The sequence below is a fragment of the Haliotis asinina genome, chromosome 1 (assembly GCF_037392515.1).
Source record: "Haliotis asinina isolate JCU_RB_2024 chromosome 1, JCU_Hal_asi_v2, whole genome shotgun sequence".
NCBI classification, from domain to species: Eukaryota; Metazoa; Mollusca; class Gastropoda; order Lepetellida; family Haliotidae; genus Haliotis; species Haliotis asinina.
In genome coordinates this window covers 45337030-45354893 of record NC_090280.1, presented here as the reverse complement: position 1 = coordinate 45354893, position 17864 = coordinate 45337030, and the positions used below count along the sequence as shown (strand labels likewise).

General features: G+C 39.4%; 1 pseudogene; it reads right to left on the bottom strand.

Annotated features, from left to right (window-relative positions):
- Nucleotides 1-475: 475 nt before the first annotated feature.
- On the bottom strand, nucleotides 476-4842 carry LOC137272912 (uncharacterized; annotated as a pseudogene).
- Nucleotides 4843-17864: the final 13022 nt, after the last annotated feature.

The following is a 17864-nucleotide window of genomic DNA, read 5'->3' as shown; positions in this document are numbered from 1 at the left end:
ATGAGCTATTCAAAACAGGCAAATTCTTTTACAACCCAAAATGTCCTTAGAATATAGTCAGTATTAAATCCCTCGGCTATATTGCCATCTCTTTAGCTGATGCTCCTTTATCTTCTGAAGCAGGATCAGCGGTAGATCGAAGAACAGTTTGCACAAAACCCGCCTTCTTGTCGGGGTTGATTTGGGACATGCGTTTCAGTTGCATTTAGGCTATCATTTTCCCTCAAGCTCCGAACATTGGGTCTTTTCCTTGTGAAGCTATACTTCCGAGCATCTTATGTAGCGCCAGACAAACAGGCCAAAGATGATGATGAACAGAGCGAGCAACGCAACCACTATACTTATGATGAGGTAGACAGGTACAGATGCAGGCGTTGGAGGTGTATTGGTGATGAAAATGAATATGGAGGCGTTGAAGGTATTACTCCCTGGAAGAAGTAAAGGGGCAAGGATTAGACTCACAACCATCAATGCTCTAAACACCTGAATCAATTTGAACAAACTGAGGTATGTTTAATGTTGAAGGTCCTGCTGTAACAAAGAGGTCACAGAATGTGCCTATACAAAAAATCTTGCAGTTACACGTTTAACTGAAAAAAATAGATCTTACAACTGCAGTGCAAACTCGATGACACCCCGATGGAATACACGCACCCGATGTAGTTGGATATACTAAAAGCATTAACAAGACACAATGTCAACTTCTTCTTCTATCCATTTTTTACTTTTATAAATGAAAGACATCCCACATCTTTCTACTCACAAGGGTGGCATTTGCACTTTGAATCCCTGAACAATGCGATTATGCTTGGCTCAAAAACATGTTGCAAACATACACGTGCACCATAAGGATTTCAGGGTGGGAGTATGAAATCACTTTCCATGCATGGAAAGGTTCGTTGTGCAAAATAAAAAAAATGATTGCACTTTTGTCGATTAGACTGACTGATATCATGCACTTTGAGAAGCAAAACTTGGAAACAATAACATCCATTCCATCGAGTCATCGAGTGATCCGGTGGCCTACAACGTCATGGTTTAGCTTGGCGTTTGTCGGAGACCATCTCGAGCCCAGTTCTTTAACTAATGATATGTTTTTATGATGTATCATATATGTTTCATTTGCTACTGACAGGGAGACTCCTATAACCGCCCTTGTGTACCATACTTACCTACAGTTATCTTCTTATCGCCACTGCATTGTAGTTCACGATGCGTGCCGTCACATTTAAAGTTGATTTTAGTATCACTGTCTTCTTCACGTGTGACGTTGAAGGTCTTCTCGACGACGGTGCTATTAATGTCGACAACGTGGTGCCCCGGTACCAGCTCCTGCTCCAACTTTCCGGTGATGAAGTCGGTACATTAGTAGTTCGTGATACTGACAGTGAGAGTCGGACATGTTCCGGGAAACAAGGGTCCATTCCTGGAGATACTTATGTCACATTCAGGAGGACCTGTGAATGAATATATAACACCTATATCTGCATTCCATATCTTTAAACGTGCAGATGCAACAGACAAACAGGACAAAGATGATGATGAGCAGAACGAGCAACGCAACCACTATACCCATGATGAGGTAGACAGGTACAGATGCAGGTTTTGGAGGTGTATTGGTGGACGTGATAATGGAAGTGGAGGTGGTGATGGAAGTGTATGCAGAGTCGCTCCCTGGAAGAAGTAAAAGGGGCAAGGATTAGTCTCACAACCACCAAATGCTCTAAAGACCTGAATCAATTTGAACAAACTGAGGTATGTTTAATGTTGAACGACCAGCTGTAACAAAAAGGTCACAGAATATGCGTTTACAAAGATATTTTCAGTTACACGTTCAACTGCAAATAAACAGATCTTACAACTGCAGTGCAAACACGATGATACACCGAAGAAATACACGCACCTGTTGACGTCGATGTAGTTGGAGATGCTGAAACCATTAACAAGACACAATGTCAAATTCTCCTTCTACTGCATATCCCAAAAATCATTTGGTTAGATCATGACAATGTATTTATTACATGAACAACTGTTAATGCACAAGCTATGGCGTCAACACAGGTTATCTCACAGCAAGACAAGAGACTGTCAAGATTGTGTTACTGTACGTGTGGTTGTTTGTTATTTATATCAATGAAATACATCCCATATATTTCGAAACGCAAGGGTGGCACTTGCACTTTGAATCCCTGAAAAATGCGATTATGCTTGGCTCAAAAACATGTTGGACTATGAAATCAATTTCCATGCATGGAAAATGACACTTTTTTTGTGTCAAAATAAATAAAAATGATAGCACTTTCTTTTATTATAGCTATCCTTTCAGTCTGATCATGCTGATTGGACAAACTGGTGACTGACATCATGAACTGTGATCAGCAAAACATCCATTCCAGCGGGTCATCAAGTGATCCGGTAGCCTACAACGTCATGGTTTAGCTTGGCTTTTGTCGGAGACCATCTCGAGCCCAGTTCTTTAACTAATGATATGTTTTTATGATGTATCATATATGTTTCATTTGTTACTGACAGGGAGACTCCTACAACCGCCTTTGTGTACCATACTTACCTACAGTTATCTTCTTATCGCCACTGCATTGTAGCTCACGATGCGTGCCGTCACATGTAAAGTTGACTTTAATATCACCGTCTTGTTGACGTGTGACGTTGAAGGTCTTCTCGACGACGGTGCTATTAATGTCGACAACGTGGTGCCTCGGTACCAGCTCCTGCTCGACGTTTCCGGTGATGAGGTCGAACGCAGCCTCCTCGGTGCAGTAGTAGTTGGTGATGTTGAAAGTTGATTGTCAGACTTGTACCGGGAAACAGGGTTCCATTCCTGGAGCTGCTTATGTCACATTCAGGAGGAACTGTGGATGAGTAGACACCACCTAACATGCTTTCCATATATTGAACATGCAGGGACAATTTAAGTCGGTATTAAGATAAAAGGTTGGGGTTTTATTTCATATTCCACCCATCCTTTACACTTAACATTATTTAATATTAATTTTGACACACATATATATGAATATACAACGGGTAACCCATGGAAGCATGTATAAAAGTGTTGTAACATGAGTAGCATGTACCTGCTTTATATCAGTTTTGTATTGTTGATGGACCTATCTATGATTACTTCCGTAAACGTTCTCCGGGGGAGAAAGGGATTTTCTACCAAGGGTACTTGCTTTGGTGTTAACATATGGACGTATATAGTAGGTATTTAGTAAAGTCTTCATCGTAGGCTTATCTAGTATATTAAGGATGCTGACTGTTTTGACGATTTATGGTGGTGTAAACACTTCGACATCAGTTAGGTTGTTTTTCATATTTGAGTATATTTTCAAACATTTACACGTTATATATGCGTACTTACTTTTGAGAAGTTTCACCGCTCCTTGACAAGAAAGACGATATGTTTCGTTGTAACAAGTAAAATCCAGTTTAACGTCTCCAAGTCGTTTCAGTGTTACGTTGAAGGTGGTGTTGAGGACGATGTCAGTGACATCAGTAACTGTGTTGTTCTTCAACAATACATCTGGTGCTTCACGGCCAGTAGTAAGTTCAAACCCGGCCTGTTTAGAGCAGTAGTAACCCCGAATGCCGGCGACCAGTGCCAGCTCTGAATTGGGTTCAAGGGAATCGGGGAACATAGAACTGTTGATGGTACAATTCGGAAGACCTGTTGACAAAGGAAAGAAACTTAAAAGTTCTGTCAGCATAATTAGTTCTCTTTTAGCCTTAGGTATTAGTCGTTATTCTATAACCACATGAAGGCAAGATAGACTACCTTAGGTGGGTTGAGACATTCCCAAGAGGTTCATATGTTTTGAAAAACAGAATAGAGTGCTCAGATGTAATCAGAATGCATCGTTTTCGCCATTCACTGTACCTAAGGTGATGCAGGTAACGTCTGTTACCAGCTTCCCAACATGGCGGAATGTAGATCGTTTGGTGATTACTTCCCTCGAAACAGCAGTCTTCCACGTGTATACAATCAAAAGTATTTAACACACTAATAAACCTTCATTAATGAGTATTGAAGAATAAGCATTTTAAAAATCACGCGAGGATGTCGGTCTGAATATCGATTGATATAATATTGAGATATCATTCTGTTGATATTGTCGTTTTCATACCCTGTTAGTGCAAAATGTATTCATGCATACATACCTGCGACGGTTAAATCACATGCAGTCACATTGCCGGAACCTGTATCGGACATGACCCATTTTCCAGCATCTCTGGACCGAACCTTTCCTATTGTGAGGGTAGTTATGTTCTGTGTGTTCTTCTGAGTTGCACTATAGGTTGTCGTGCCGCTGCAAGTGGGACTACACGTGACGACATTTTGAGAATCCTTGGGGCGTACCCAAACGAAATTATTGTACACAATCTTTGCAGAGATGCTGTAGGACCCCCCAAGTTGAGCAACTGCCGGGCATGGGGTATCTGTCGACACTACAACAGAAGTAACCAAGTGTCAGTAATCATTGTCATTCTTCTGATGTAACAGACAGTCGCAAGAAAGTCATCGAATGTATTTTTAAGGCATTGTTGACGGGCAACTGAAAACAGCATCACCCTTGAAAATGTCATACTCACTAACTCATCACTATGATATCATGGAGTGTTCCTTCGCACACTCATTGAAACGTATATTTGTTTACCGTTTAGACTAGAGGAGCAAGTGTATACAGGGTGCAAGTAGCCATGTTGTTGCTGTAATTCCGTGTAAAACTGGGGATCGCGCTGTCAACTCTTACCCATCACAAACTTTGCTGACCACAGTATGATGCTGTAAATCAATACCATCTGCAAAGACGCCATTTTCTGGTTCAAGATCCCCTGGAACAATATACAGGCATATAGAAGGCGAGGGAGTAACGTGGTATATGCAGGGATATTGTCATTGCTTTATCTACATAGAGACACTGTTCAAACAAAAGGCACCTATGCTTCAGTGTTTCAGCTATATAGAGACAGTGTCTGAGCCACACAGCAACACTGTTTCACCCAAAAGGTCCCTGTGTTTCATGAAAGCCATACAGCGGCAGTTTCTGAGCCATTTAGGGAAAGTGTCTGAGCTTTACAACACTATTTCAGCCATAAAATGTTAGTTTCAGTCAGTTATAACCCATACGTTGATTGGTCTATCGTAATATTGTATATTTTCGTTGGATGAATGAACAACTTTCTACACCACTACGTTCATACATGATATTTCATCGATGCTTTGATGAACTGACCGCAATGGAATCGCATTGATTCGAGATTTTAAACAGAACAACAACAAAAAAATACAGCTTTACTTGAATGCCTTAGGGGAGAGAGTCAACACTGAACAGGTGCAGAGAAACAAAGCTTTTGAATCCGTTTTTAGATAATTTTAGATTGAAATAATATTACCCAAAAACCAAATTCCAAACTGGCCAAAGAAAATACAATTCCAAGCAGACAAAGCCACACACAACGAAACATAAACTGAACTGTGACAAATCACAAGTTTATTTTATTTGGGGCATCGTAAACCATATTACTAGTACATAAACAATAGCACACAATGCACGTACCAGCATGTCATTCATTGACAACCACATCAAATTGGCAAGTTTCTGTTCAAAAACAAAGACAGAAATAATAAAGGTGACATACAAGCAAAAAATCAAGCATAATCAAAACACAATTATCACTTATTCATGAAATATAATATGCATTGCTGATTATGAAGAAAAACCAAATAAACAGCATTATAAGCGTACAATCGCAAATCAAAAGTGTAATATTTTGTACTTTGGTCTACTACGCTCGAGACGAAGGACACGGAAGACCGAACCCAGTCAGAGTCGTTGGGTGTGCACTCAAGTGTAACGAAATGTTTTCATTGACTGGCTTATTTGCAGATACACTTAGCCGGCTCTCTGTTTATGACCTGTAAGTCCGATAGGTGTTAATTTCAAATTCCACGTGGTCAATGATTGAAGTTGGGCATTTCATATTGTCACTAGCAGACAGGCAGGCAGACGTGCAGGTGTCAATAAACACCTGTTAACACCTCTCTCTAACAGAGACTCCTTGTCACGATCAATATGTGGGTTTTTTTAGGTAACGAGTAATTATTTACTTGTTTTTGTTCACAACTAGACTACAGCTCATATCCCGGGCATACATATTGTTTTAAACTCCACGAACTCATCCACTTATCCACTGTACATGCGTATGCACGCAGCGCAGCACAGCGCCGCTGTTGATACCAATTTTCCCCCGAACCCTGGGGGAAACATAAGTGAATCGATTGAACTCCGAATTTCGGTTTTTTCATCGCATTTTCTTCAACTTTATAGGGTGAATTGGCATTTTTGATGATTTGTTTTAGTGCATGCCGAAAGGTATCGGAATCTGCAAAATCGTTTTTGAGCTTGCATGTGACCTTTACCGAGTTTTGTGGCACATTTTTTGACACGTGTTTTCGTTTGACACATAATATTCGGGTACCCATATCACTTGTACATTAACAACTGCGTACAGTGGACATGCCTGTGCATCATTCATTTACAACGATTTCAAAATGGCGCGTTTCTTTTCAAATACGACAGAGGTTAAACAAGCTTTGTGTCAATAGATGCTAATAATTGATATATTTCTTTAAACGAACGGATTCCGATAATCATATTCGGGTAACTCATATTGCTAGTACATAAACAAATGCATACAATGTACATACCGGTGTATCATTCATTATAACAATTTCAATTTGGCAAGTTTCTTTTCAAATGCAATGACAGATATGTAATAAGTTTTGTGTCGGTGGATGCTAATAAATTATACATTGTGTGGAAGCGGACCGATCCTATTAATGATATTTAGGAAAAAAGCAATTCCCTGCTTGTCTTATAATAAGGATAAATGAATATAAAATGACGTTCCTCTTCAGTACAACCAGGGAGATATTTTGTATATAACAGTGCATTTGGGTCATCATAGCATTTGAATCTATCTAACTGGACTTTCAGTTTATGAGATGCACAGCGAAACTTAAACAATATACCGTCAACAGGACATTTTCGGGAAACAATTCCAGAAAATACTTTTCAACATCCAAAGCAGATTAAAAACTACGAAAAAGTGTACAGGACTAACATCACAGAATCGTGTTCCTGTGATCGCGGGACGCAAACACAAACCTACCCTAATACTACAAACACGCTTAAGCCCATTGAATAACATATAAGTTATATACATATAAGTCGAAAAAGAAACGTCACAAAATGTAATTTTCAAAAATAATGAATGTTTTTTTTCTCTGATGATACGTCTTATCATCCGAAATGGGATCCCTTTCTTTTGCACATGCAGTCGATCACGTGATCTTCGCATCGAAGTTTTCTTCATTTGCACGTGTTTGTATTGGCCTCAAGAATTGAAAAAACACTTTTAAACCGCAGTTCTAACAACACTTCAAATGCCACGGTTGTCAAATGTGCAACGTGAATGTGCCGTTGGCATGTTGCAAGCGGGAAGATCAGTTATTGACGTCGCAAGAGCAATGGGATGCAGCCGCCGTATTGTGTATGATTTGCGAGGTCGTTCACAACGATCTGGCACCACTTCTGATCGCACAAGATCGGGTCGTCCACGTGTGACGTCACGAGCAAAACACCGTCAAATCATCCTACGTCACCTACGTGACAGATTTCTGCAGGCTACACAAACCAGGGCTGAGATGTTTAGAGGTCGACTACCCTCGCAGACCATTCGAAATTGGTTGTGGGCTGACAATCTCCATTGGAAATTTTATTCTTGTGACTTGACATTCTGTATACACATGTTTTGGAACGGCGATGTAGCCTAATGGAACTGATTGTGGCACTGTCAGAGTATCGAGTACATCACACAAATCTAAGCAACTAAATAATAATAGTTTAACCATCTTAACCTCTCTTGTTCTTTTATAGTGCCCTGTGAAGTTTCTCTCTTGACTCAGTATATATCTTATCTAAATTGGCCTCCACATAGCCAGCTAGTGCAAACTTAAGAAAACAACATACTGAGGAAATAGCAAGACTAAAGGTTCCAAAATGCAGGAAGAAAAAAACTAAATGCTAATTTATAAAATTTCCAAATTCAAAACCTGAAGAATTTTCATCACAAATTCAATTGAAACTTGGTCCCGTGTTACACCATGGTACGCGCGTACGCGTCAGACCTGAGGTACGGGCCTCAGACGCGATGCCCACCCGTTGCATATCCGTGTCGCATGCGTGTCACTTGCGTTCTCAACGCGTTCAAAGGAAATGAACATTTAGGCAGTAGTGTAGGTAAGTAGTGATACCATGTCGTTTTTAGCAATAAATCAAACCAGTACATATCAATACTGTTACAGTCCAGACATTCACGAGAGGTTCATTTGATTACGAAGACAGAGAAGAGAATACAGAGAATACACAGTTTTCACAAGTGACACTAAATAAAATGAAACTTTTTAGCATCTACTTCGTTATTTGCCACAAAAGCGAAGTTTCGGTGCAGCAACCAACACCGCTATCCAGCCAAGCAACTAGATAGAAACGTCAATCCACAGATCTCTCCTCACTTGTTGGAAAACTCGCCTAGTTGTTTATCACAGCAACTTCTGAATGCTACTCAAAGAAGTTAGTCTGATATGCTTTAATGTCAGACAGATAAAATGTCACATGCAACCCAAAAATCAAACATAATCAAAACACATTTATCACTTATTCATGACATTTATATACATTGCTGCTTCTAAAAAAAACAAATAAACAAAATTATAAGCGCACATTCGCGATTCAAAAGTGCAATATTTTGTACTTGGTCTTACTTTCCACGAAACGAAGCCCTCGGGAGACCGAACCTAGTCATAGCGGGTGGGTGTGCACTCAAATGTAACGACGGCTTCCGACTGGCTGATTCATTTGCTGATACGCTGAGGGTTCGTTGTGTGTACAGAAAGATGATCTATTTGATGGGCATTTTAGAAGTATGGCGAGTCGCAAGAAAGTAAGAATCTTTATGGATAACAACTTCTTTTATTGTACTTGATGCGTCGTTTCCGTATGGATTCATATATACTGTTGTCAAACAAAATCATATACACTATAAGAAGTTGTTATCAATGAAGAATGTATATAGAGATGTTAGGTTTTGAAAATACATGTTCTCTGAATTTGCGCTCGATCCAATCAAAACTCATCTCAGTAGAGATGGTAAACTACTGCGTGGCTGGAATCTGTCATTCGTCCAAGTACAAAGCAGGACTTGAAACTGACAAGAGTGTGCACCAGTTTCCGACAGATCCAGTCATCCGAAAAATATGAATGTAGTTTGTTTGCAACACACAGACATAAAAACATGTCATGTGTATCACACCTGCCTAATTACATAATGTGGCAGAGACGGAACTCGGGTGCACGAGTCATAAATCAATTTATTTTCTTTATGTCGTATAGTCTGATAGGTGTTATGTTCAAATTGCATGTGGTCAATGATTGAAACTGTGTACTGCATGCTGTCTTTAGCAGACAGGCAGACAGACATATAGGTGTGAATAAACCAGACACTGAGCTTTCTCTGTGACAGAGACGGTGTCGGCCCGGGAGTGCTACTTTAAATTAGCGTAGTTCCGTGAAAGCTACTTTCTCCAACGCAAGATTGTACCGCCAAAGGTACTTAACTGAATAAACACTGTGATCAGTTAACCCTGACAATTATCGATTAATGGAAAAAACGACCGCTGTGATTTTCTCTTTTATAATGCGGTTTGTTTCCTATTAGGATCACAGAGTACAGCATCCAAGTGTGTGATGTTTACAATTTTGATGAGAACTACATCCGCCTCCAACTCACATCTACTCATGTTTGTCAATTTCCTATCTCTCATTATATATATTTATCTGATGGGGCTATACCTTCAGTCATCATGGCAAATGCACAAGTAATAGTAACGTTCGTTGACACTGTGCGTGGAGGACAACATAATTTTTTTTATGGATACAAGGTCATGTGTCGCAGAAGTCAGGCAGAAAAGAAATACCTCGAGCTGCTGCTCTTCCCCTTGACAAAGTAGATAACATTTGGTTAGAATGTATTGCTGACAGCCCCGATGACCTCAAAGTACGATCATTCATGGATTATGTGACTGCTTCGTGGGTGGAGGGTAACCAGTTTTCCCCATTGGTGTGGAACCATTTCGGAAACGAGGGACCAAGGACAAATAACCACCTAGAAGGGTTACATCACAAACTTAATCAGCAAGCCAGGAAGCGTCACCCCAATATTTTTTAAGTCGTTGGGCTTTTCCAAAGGGTGCAGTCAGTGAGCGAAGTGTCCTGTGCCCGACTAACAGCCTACCCTAGTGCTCCACAGAGGAAACGCCGCTACCGGCAGATAGACAGTCGTCTTAGATCCCTGAGTCAAGATCTACGGAGCCAGGACATAGATGATATGGAATATGTAGATTGTATCTGAACTGTTAAAACTGGAGTGATGTGAGGATTACAATGATGAAATGGCAGTAACTGCTTACAGGAAACTTTTTAGTGTAAACTTACATTTTAAATGTATATACATTTATTTCATTTACATTGTTTGTAGTATATGGCAAGCAAAACCGAACAAATTAAATATGGTGAATACGGTAACTTAGTGTTTTATTGCCTTCATTCCCAGTAAAGCTACATCTCCGTAATCACATACCGTGATGCACCCATTCCTCTTTGACCGGTAAAGCTACCCCTACTTTCCTCTTTATGATTAAGAAAGTAGCTTTCCCGCCCCATAACCATAGAAAGTGCTTACCACAATCAACAAGTTTTTGTACGTAACGAGTAGATTATTTACTTGTTCGTGTACACGACCAAGATTAGACTACTGCTCACGACCTCATATTCTGGGCATGCGCATGCGTTATGGACGCAGAGCAGCACAGCTGTTAAAACCAGTTTTTTAAATTTAGTGAAACGTTTGAACTCCGATTTCACGGGCCCTTTATTTCATCGCGTTTTTTTTCAACTTTCTAGGTTGAATTGGCATTTTTGATGATTTGTTTCGGTAGGTGCATACCGAAAGGTACCAGAATCTGCAAAGTTGTGCTTTACGTTGCATGTGACGTATAAAGAATTTTTCGGAAAACCTGATGCTAAACATATTTAACACAAAAGTAAAAATTTCAACTGTCTATTTGATGTTCACATGTAAAACATTCATGTTCAGTTACATGTATATCTGGTTTGTAGAAGTTGTGGTGGCTGAGTGGATCTGACTGGTGGCATGGGCCATTACTGAAAACTGTTATGTGAAGATCTACTCGCAGGCGAGACTAAATCCTTAAGTCTGCTTATTTAGCAAATATGATCCCAAATATACCAGTAACATTTGGTCACTTTCTGAAAGGCTTTGTGTATTGATTTGCGTTCGTAGTTGCCTAACTCAGCTGTGATCCAACTGGCTTGCAGGCAAGACATCTTACAGTACTACAGTGTACCAACATGCCAGACAACCTTTTTTTAAAAAACACACATTTGCATGGGAGAAAAGCCGTTCTATTTGATATAACACAAGTAAGAAAAACAAAACATCTCCAAAGGATGGAAAGATAGTTGAATTGTTTTGAAAGAATCAAGACCTACTTGATACATAATGCAGTGAAATCCAAAAAAAAAGACATTTCTGTTGATATTGTCGCTTTCACCCCTTGTAAATACACAATATGTATTCATACATACAAACCTGCGACCACTCAATGACACGCAGGCGTTTTGGCAGAACCTGTATCTGAAATGGCTCATGTTCTAAGATCTCTGGGGTGAACATTTCCTTTTATAAGGGTGGATGTGTTCTGGGTATTCTTCTGGGTTGCAGTATACCTAGTTGTGCCGCTACACGTGGGACAACGCTTGGCGACATTCTGGTCGCGTTGACACAAATCGTTGCGCTAGACCAGCACTGTCACCTTTTCGTCGTGTACCGGGTAGAGGAACGTACGTGAAATCATGATAGAAATCCGCCGGTCATAAAAAATTAACAGATTTGCAAGAGATGCAACACTGATTCGTAGGTCAATTAGATAAGTGTCTCTTCTTCGATTCTGACGGATGCAGATTCGACAGCCGATCAAGTATTTACTCCACTGTCACTTCAACCAGACCCGTGAAGGTCCGAGATAGAATAGGCCTTCAGCAACCCGTGCTTGCCATAAAAAGCGACTACGCTTGTCGTAAGAGGCAAATAACGAGATCGAGTGGTCAGGTTCGCTGACTTTGACACATATCATCGGTTCTCAATTGCCCAGATAGATGTTCATGCTTATTATTATTTACAGAAAGCCGGCATATAGCTGGAATATTGCTGAGTGCGACTTAAACGTAAACTCATTCACTCCTTTCAACCATCGCAAAACTTAAACACCAGCTCGTCCACTATTTCAAACTGTTGCGTAACTGTCAACAAGGGTTTCAAAGAAAATACGTGGGTCAGGATCAGACGCGCTCGGTTTCAAATGAAAGACACAGTGGCATAGTGCGTTTATCAACTATAATTCTGCTTGACTACGTACAATACTCGAATTTGATTGAACAATCAATACAATTAGACACTATCGACCTTGGGCTGAAAATACATATCACGTCATAAACGCTTCACTGCACACGTATACAACACTGCGCCACTGCTTCAGTTTGACCGTGAACATGACTAATATCAATACACTCCAGACTGATGGAAACGAGAGTAAATCATTTATCAAAACTGAGAAAATACGATTATTTATTATATTCCTCCACAATTGTTAGGGAACCTCACTATCATATTGGATTTACCTGTAAAAATATGAAATTCAATTACAATCAGCAAGCCTTGTAAAAGTACGTCCTTGTTCATATAGAATTTACATCAAAACTTTAGGCACATGTGCCTACCTGGTAAACCATATGTTTGGAATAGTTTACATAGCATGAGATATCCAGCAAGTATGAAACACTTCCTTTGTGTCGCACTTTCAACACGTTCATGCATAAAAACGCCCGTCCCACGCCGGGATGAAGTTCAAGTTTCATCAACTTTATAAATTCAAGACTGCTTACTACACATTGCTGACCAAAAGGATTTTGCATGAATATCCTCGGAAGCGAGGTTATAGTCGAAATGACAATATTATCGTAAGTAAGATTATATCGACCTCCTCCTCGCTTCCAAGAGTGAGAGGAATTGTTATGTTATAAGCAATGTCTTGTAAAATCCTAATGTCCATAAAAAAAATACACATTTTACTACCAGTGAAAAGTAATGTTGATTTTGTTAGTCGGTGAAAACAAACTTAAATAGCATTAAATAGCGCCGCCATTTTTGAACATCGTGAAGTCCTCGGGCTAAAGTCCGTTAGAATTATAGAGATTATGGTTTGTTTTCACCAAGATAGGTAATCAAAACTACTTTTCACTAGTAGTTAAATGTGTATTTGAATCGTGGCCAAAAGAATTTTGCATGACACAACTTGTAACGTAACGATTTCTTCCAGGGAGCTAGGTGCGGGTCAAAGTGACATTAATATTGCTAGTAATATTACATTGACCTCCACCTTGCTTTCAAGAGTGAAATTGTGATGTTACAAACAATGTCATGCAAAATCCTATTGTCCATCAATAAAATACATATTTTACTACCAGTAGAAAGTAATTTTGATTTTGTTAGTCGGTGAAAACAAACTTAAATACCATTCATTCTCCGACAGGGCGCCGTCACTTTTAAAAATCGTGAAGTCGCGGACTAAAGTCCATTTGAATTAATGAGATTATGGTTTGTTTTCATCAAGTTAGAAAATCAAAACTACTTTCTACTAGTAATTAAATATGTACTTGAATCATGACCAAAAGGAGTTTGCATGACACAGCCTGTAACATAAAATAAGCGAAAAATATGTGAAAATACTGACCGATATATTTCTTTCCTTGCTAAATTTACTTGGTTTGTAAACGTTCTCTCACCAATATGTAGACACTTGTCAATATACGTCTTCGTGGTCGTCAAGGGCTGAAGTCACTCACATCAACAGACTAAAAACGACCCAAACCTCTCTAAAGTGAGTTCTTGAGCCAATAAGACCGGTTACGATTGGTAATAAGTGTTTTGTGCATCCTATGCTTAACTATGGGTGTCTCGACTGAAGTTTGGAACATTGTGTCCTCGAGTCAGGACAGGGAGGCGTGTGCCCCCGTTATACGGCTCACCGTCGGCATAGGGATTGGACTGCGAATTGTGTTGTTGTCATTTTGTCTGCTGATTGTGTTGGGCGACATAGAAATGAACCCAGGGCCTCCTTAACCCCTTCGTTACACCCCTCAGCCTGATAAGGTACAGACACGACTTTCAACTAAGAATGTGAGTGCAGAGTGTCTGACAATTGAAAGCGACTGAAATCCGTTTGCGCCTCAACGCTGAAAGCCATCCAGGAACAAATTACCTCCTTTAGCAATAAACTCGATGTGTTTACAAGCGAATACGAAAACAAAATATCAGCACTGAAGGATGAAAATAGTGAACTTTAAACAAGGATTTCGTACTTAGAAGTTAAAACGGACAAAACTGGGGCTCAGTCCAGGTAAAATAATCTTTTGTTTCATGGGGTGTCTGACTCAAAAGGTAAAACTTGGGATGAAAGTTAATCCAGAGTGAGGACCTTTATTAACGACAAACTTAAAACACCGCAGCCTGAGAACATGCCAACAGAAAGAGCTCATCGCCTGTGAAATTTGCCAACTATGAGGAGAAGTCAACCATTCTTAAATCTGCGAGGGACTGTTTAAAGGGGGATAGAGAGCACCGAGTCCCTGGCGACTATACTGAGAGAGTGAGATGGTTATATTAAGGTCATGTCTCTTCCCATTCATGAAGAAAGAAAGGGAAGAAAACAAGATTTCTTTCATGAACTACGACAAACCTGTAATTGAGGGGAAAGTGTTTATTTATGATGAATGAGAGCGAGTCAACAGGTCAAACAGGTCAACGCCGAATCTGGAAACCCAACAAAAAACTACCAGACAAGGGGCGGGCATGGTGATGCAGCAGCTGCAAGGTCCCCCGCTGACCAAGATGTACACACCCTTACCACATAGGACAGTGGCCGCGGCCCAGTGGTGAACTCACAAAAATCAAAACGTGTTCATGATGCAGATAACATTTCTATATATGCTTGGAGTGTGTGTGGTTTGTTGCCTAAAATACAATGGCCTGACTTTGTAACATTTTGTTCAATGTATTCATCAAACCATATGCACTGGAAGGTCAACTGCACTGGAGGGAGCATTTATCGGGTTTACGCTTCACTACTGTAACGCAAAACGACAATACGCTAGAGGTAGACCGTCCGGTGGCATATGTGTGATGGTCCGAAAGGCATTGAAAATACGTTAGAAAGGGTATATGCACACTGGGATAATATCATTATACTGAAGGTAGTTAATAACCGGTTTTCCCAGACTAATGAAAATATATTTCTTGTGTCCACACACATTCATCCTGAAAAGTCTCCTGAGTATGAGAAATCTGAAGACAATGATATTGACCGTCTGAAAAACAAACTGTAACAGTTGCATTTTAAGCGTAATTACGGGGATTCCAGTAAATTTGTTTTATGCGGTGGCCTAAATCCGAGAACTGGATCAGATCCTGACTTTATTACTGACGATAGCGGAGAATACCTTCCAGTTGGTGACACATATAACACGGACAATTTTGACAAACCTCGAAACTCAGAAGATGAATATATACCATCTAATACAAATACATATGGCAGATGCTTGCTCGAATTGTGAGAACTGTGTGGGATACACATTCCAAATGGACGTTGTAACCTAACTGCTTCTCGTTCATATACATACATTTCCAACATGGGTACAAGTGTTGTGGACTATTGTATTTTGTCCACTGAGATGTTCGGTTACTTGCAAGATTTCCAAATACCTGAGCGCACTGAGTCGGACCATATGCCACTTGTTGTCGTCCTAGCCAGCCTATTTTCGGGTCTAGATCCTGATGTTTCTGCGTGAACAGATGCTCCTGTTCTATCCCATGTACCGAGATACACACTCCCTGACGCCCTTGTCACAGAATATAATAACTGTCTCATGCAAACCAGCGAGTCAAGTATATTTGAAGATTTTGTTACATTACTAGATGTCGATATAAACCTGGCTTCTAAGAAAATGGGTGATATTTTGATACATTGTTCTCCAACTAGGTCATTGTTTAATACCAGCCCAAATAAACAAAGAGAAGAGCCGCCGCGGTTTGATCAAGACTGACGTATTTAAAAAATGCTAAGCAGAAAGCATTATCTATCTTCCGTAAATTTAAGTGTCAGTTAAATTTAAATAAATACTTGTCAGCAAAGCGTGAATTTAAGAGGCGTTGTCTACTTAGAAATAATTATTATGATAAGAAAAATGCGGATGGTATATGCATTGCAGGAAGGTATGGAGACTGTAAATCGTCTTGAAAGTCTTTGAAAACCCTGATATGTGGGAAGAGAATACAAAGTGGCATTTCTCCAGATATCTGGTTATCGTACTTCACATCATTACTTTGTCCTGAGCAAGGCAGTGAGAACAATGTTTTTGATGAAACTGTATTTGATTTCTTACATTCTCATTCCTATGACCATTGTGATAACTTGGCCATTACTGATGAACTATTATCGGGTCAAATCAGATAAAAAGAAATTAAAGATAGTACTGGTATGCTGAAACGAAACAAGGCTCCGGGCGAAGATGGTATTCCAATAAAATTTCTTAAGTTAGTCAACACTATAAACTGTTACTAAATACCTGCACTTACTGTTTTATAAGATATTAGATACAGGTCACTTTCCAGAAGTGTGGAATATTGGAATGATTTACATATATTTAAATCTGGAAGCGGATCAATTCCAAATAGTTACAGAGGGATCTCGTTGCTAAATGTTATTGGTAAAGTGTTTACGTCTGTGTTAGAAACAACAAATAAGAATTTGGTTGGATGTTAATATTTCGATTTCGGAGTCTCTAGCAGGTTTCCTTCCTGATTACTCTACGGTAGACAATATTTTATTTTTAATATACTACAGTCTTTGTGCAGTAAAAATCTTTGCAAAAAAAGGTGGCAGATTTTACGTGGCATTGGTTGATTTTAGAAAAAAAATACATAAACAGGAAAAAACTGTTATATATGTTAGTTACAAAAGGTTGCCATGGCATATTGAAGAGTATGTATTCATCAATTAAAGCTTGTAAAAAATCTGAAGAGGGCATCACGAAACAGTTTGAAACTTCATGTGGTGTTTGCCAAGGTTGTGTTTTAAGCCCTGTGCTTTTCACATTTTTTATAAATGAACTTGTAATTGATATGTATAATAAATGCAATCGTGGAATATTCATAAGTCAAGATATTGAAGACATAGTGATGCTATTGTTTGCAGATGATGTTACAATGTTATCATTTACAGTAGAAGGTTTACACTTGGATGTATTAGATGATTTTTGTAAAACTGGATTCTAGAAGTGAATACAGAGAAACACAAATATAATAGTATTTAGAAATGGTGGTACATTACGGAGAAACGAGAAATGGTACTTTGGGGGATAAACAGCTAAAAAGTGTTACATGTTATAAGTACTTAGGGTTGATATTCTCCTCAAGGCTGTCTTGGGCAAACGCTTGCACGGGCATCTAAAGCAATGGTGTTTGTATTTCATTTATTTGGTAAGAACAGATATATCTCATTCACAACAGCCTGTGAAATATTTGATGAGAAAATTGCTCCTGTTTTATTATACACAGGTTAAATTAGGGGCAGTAAGTGCCATCTTGTA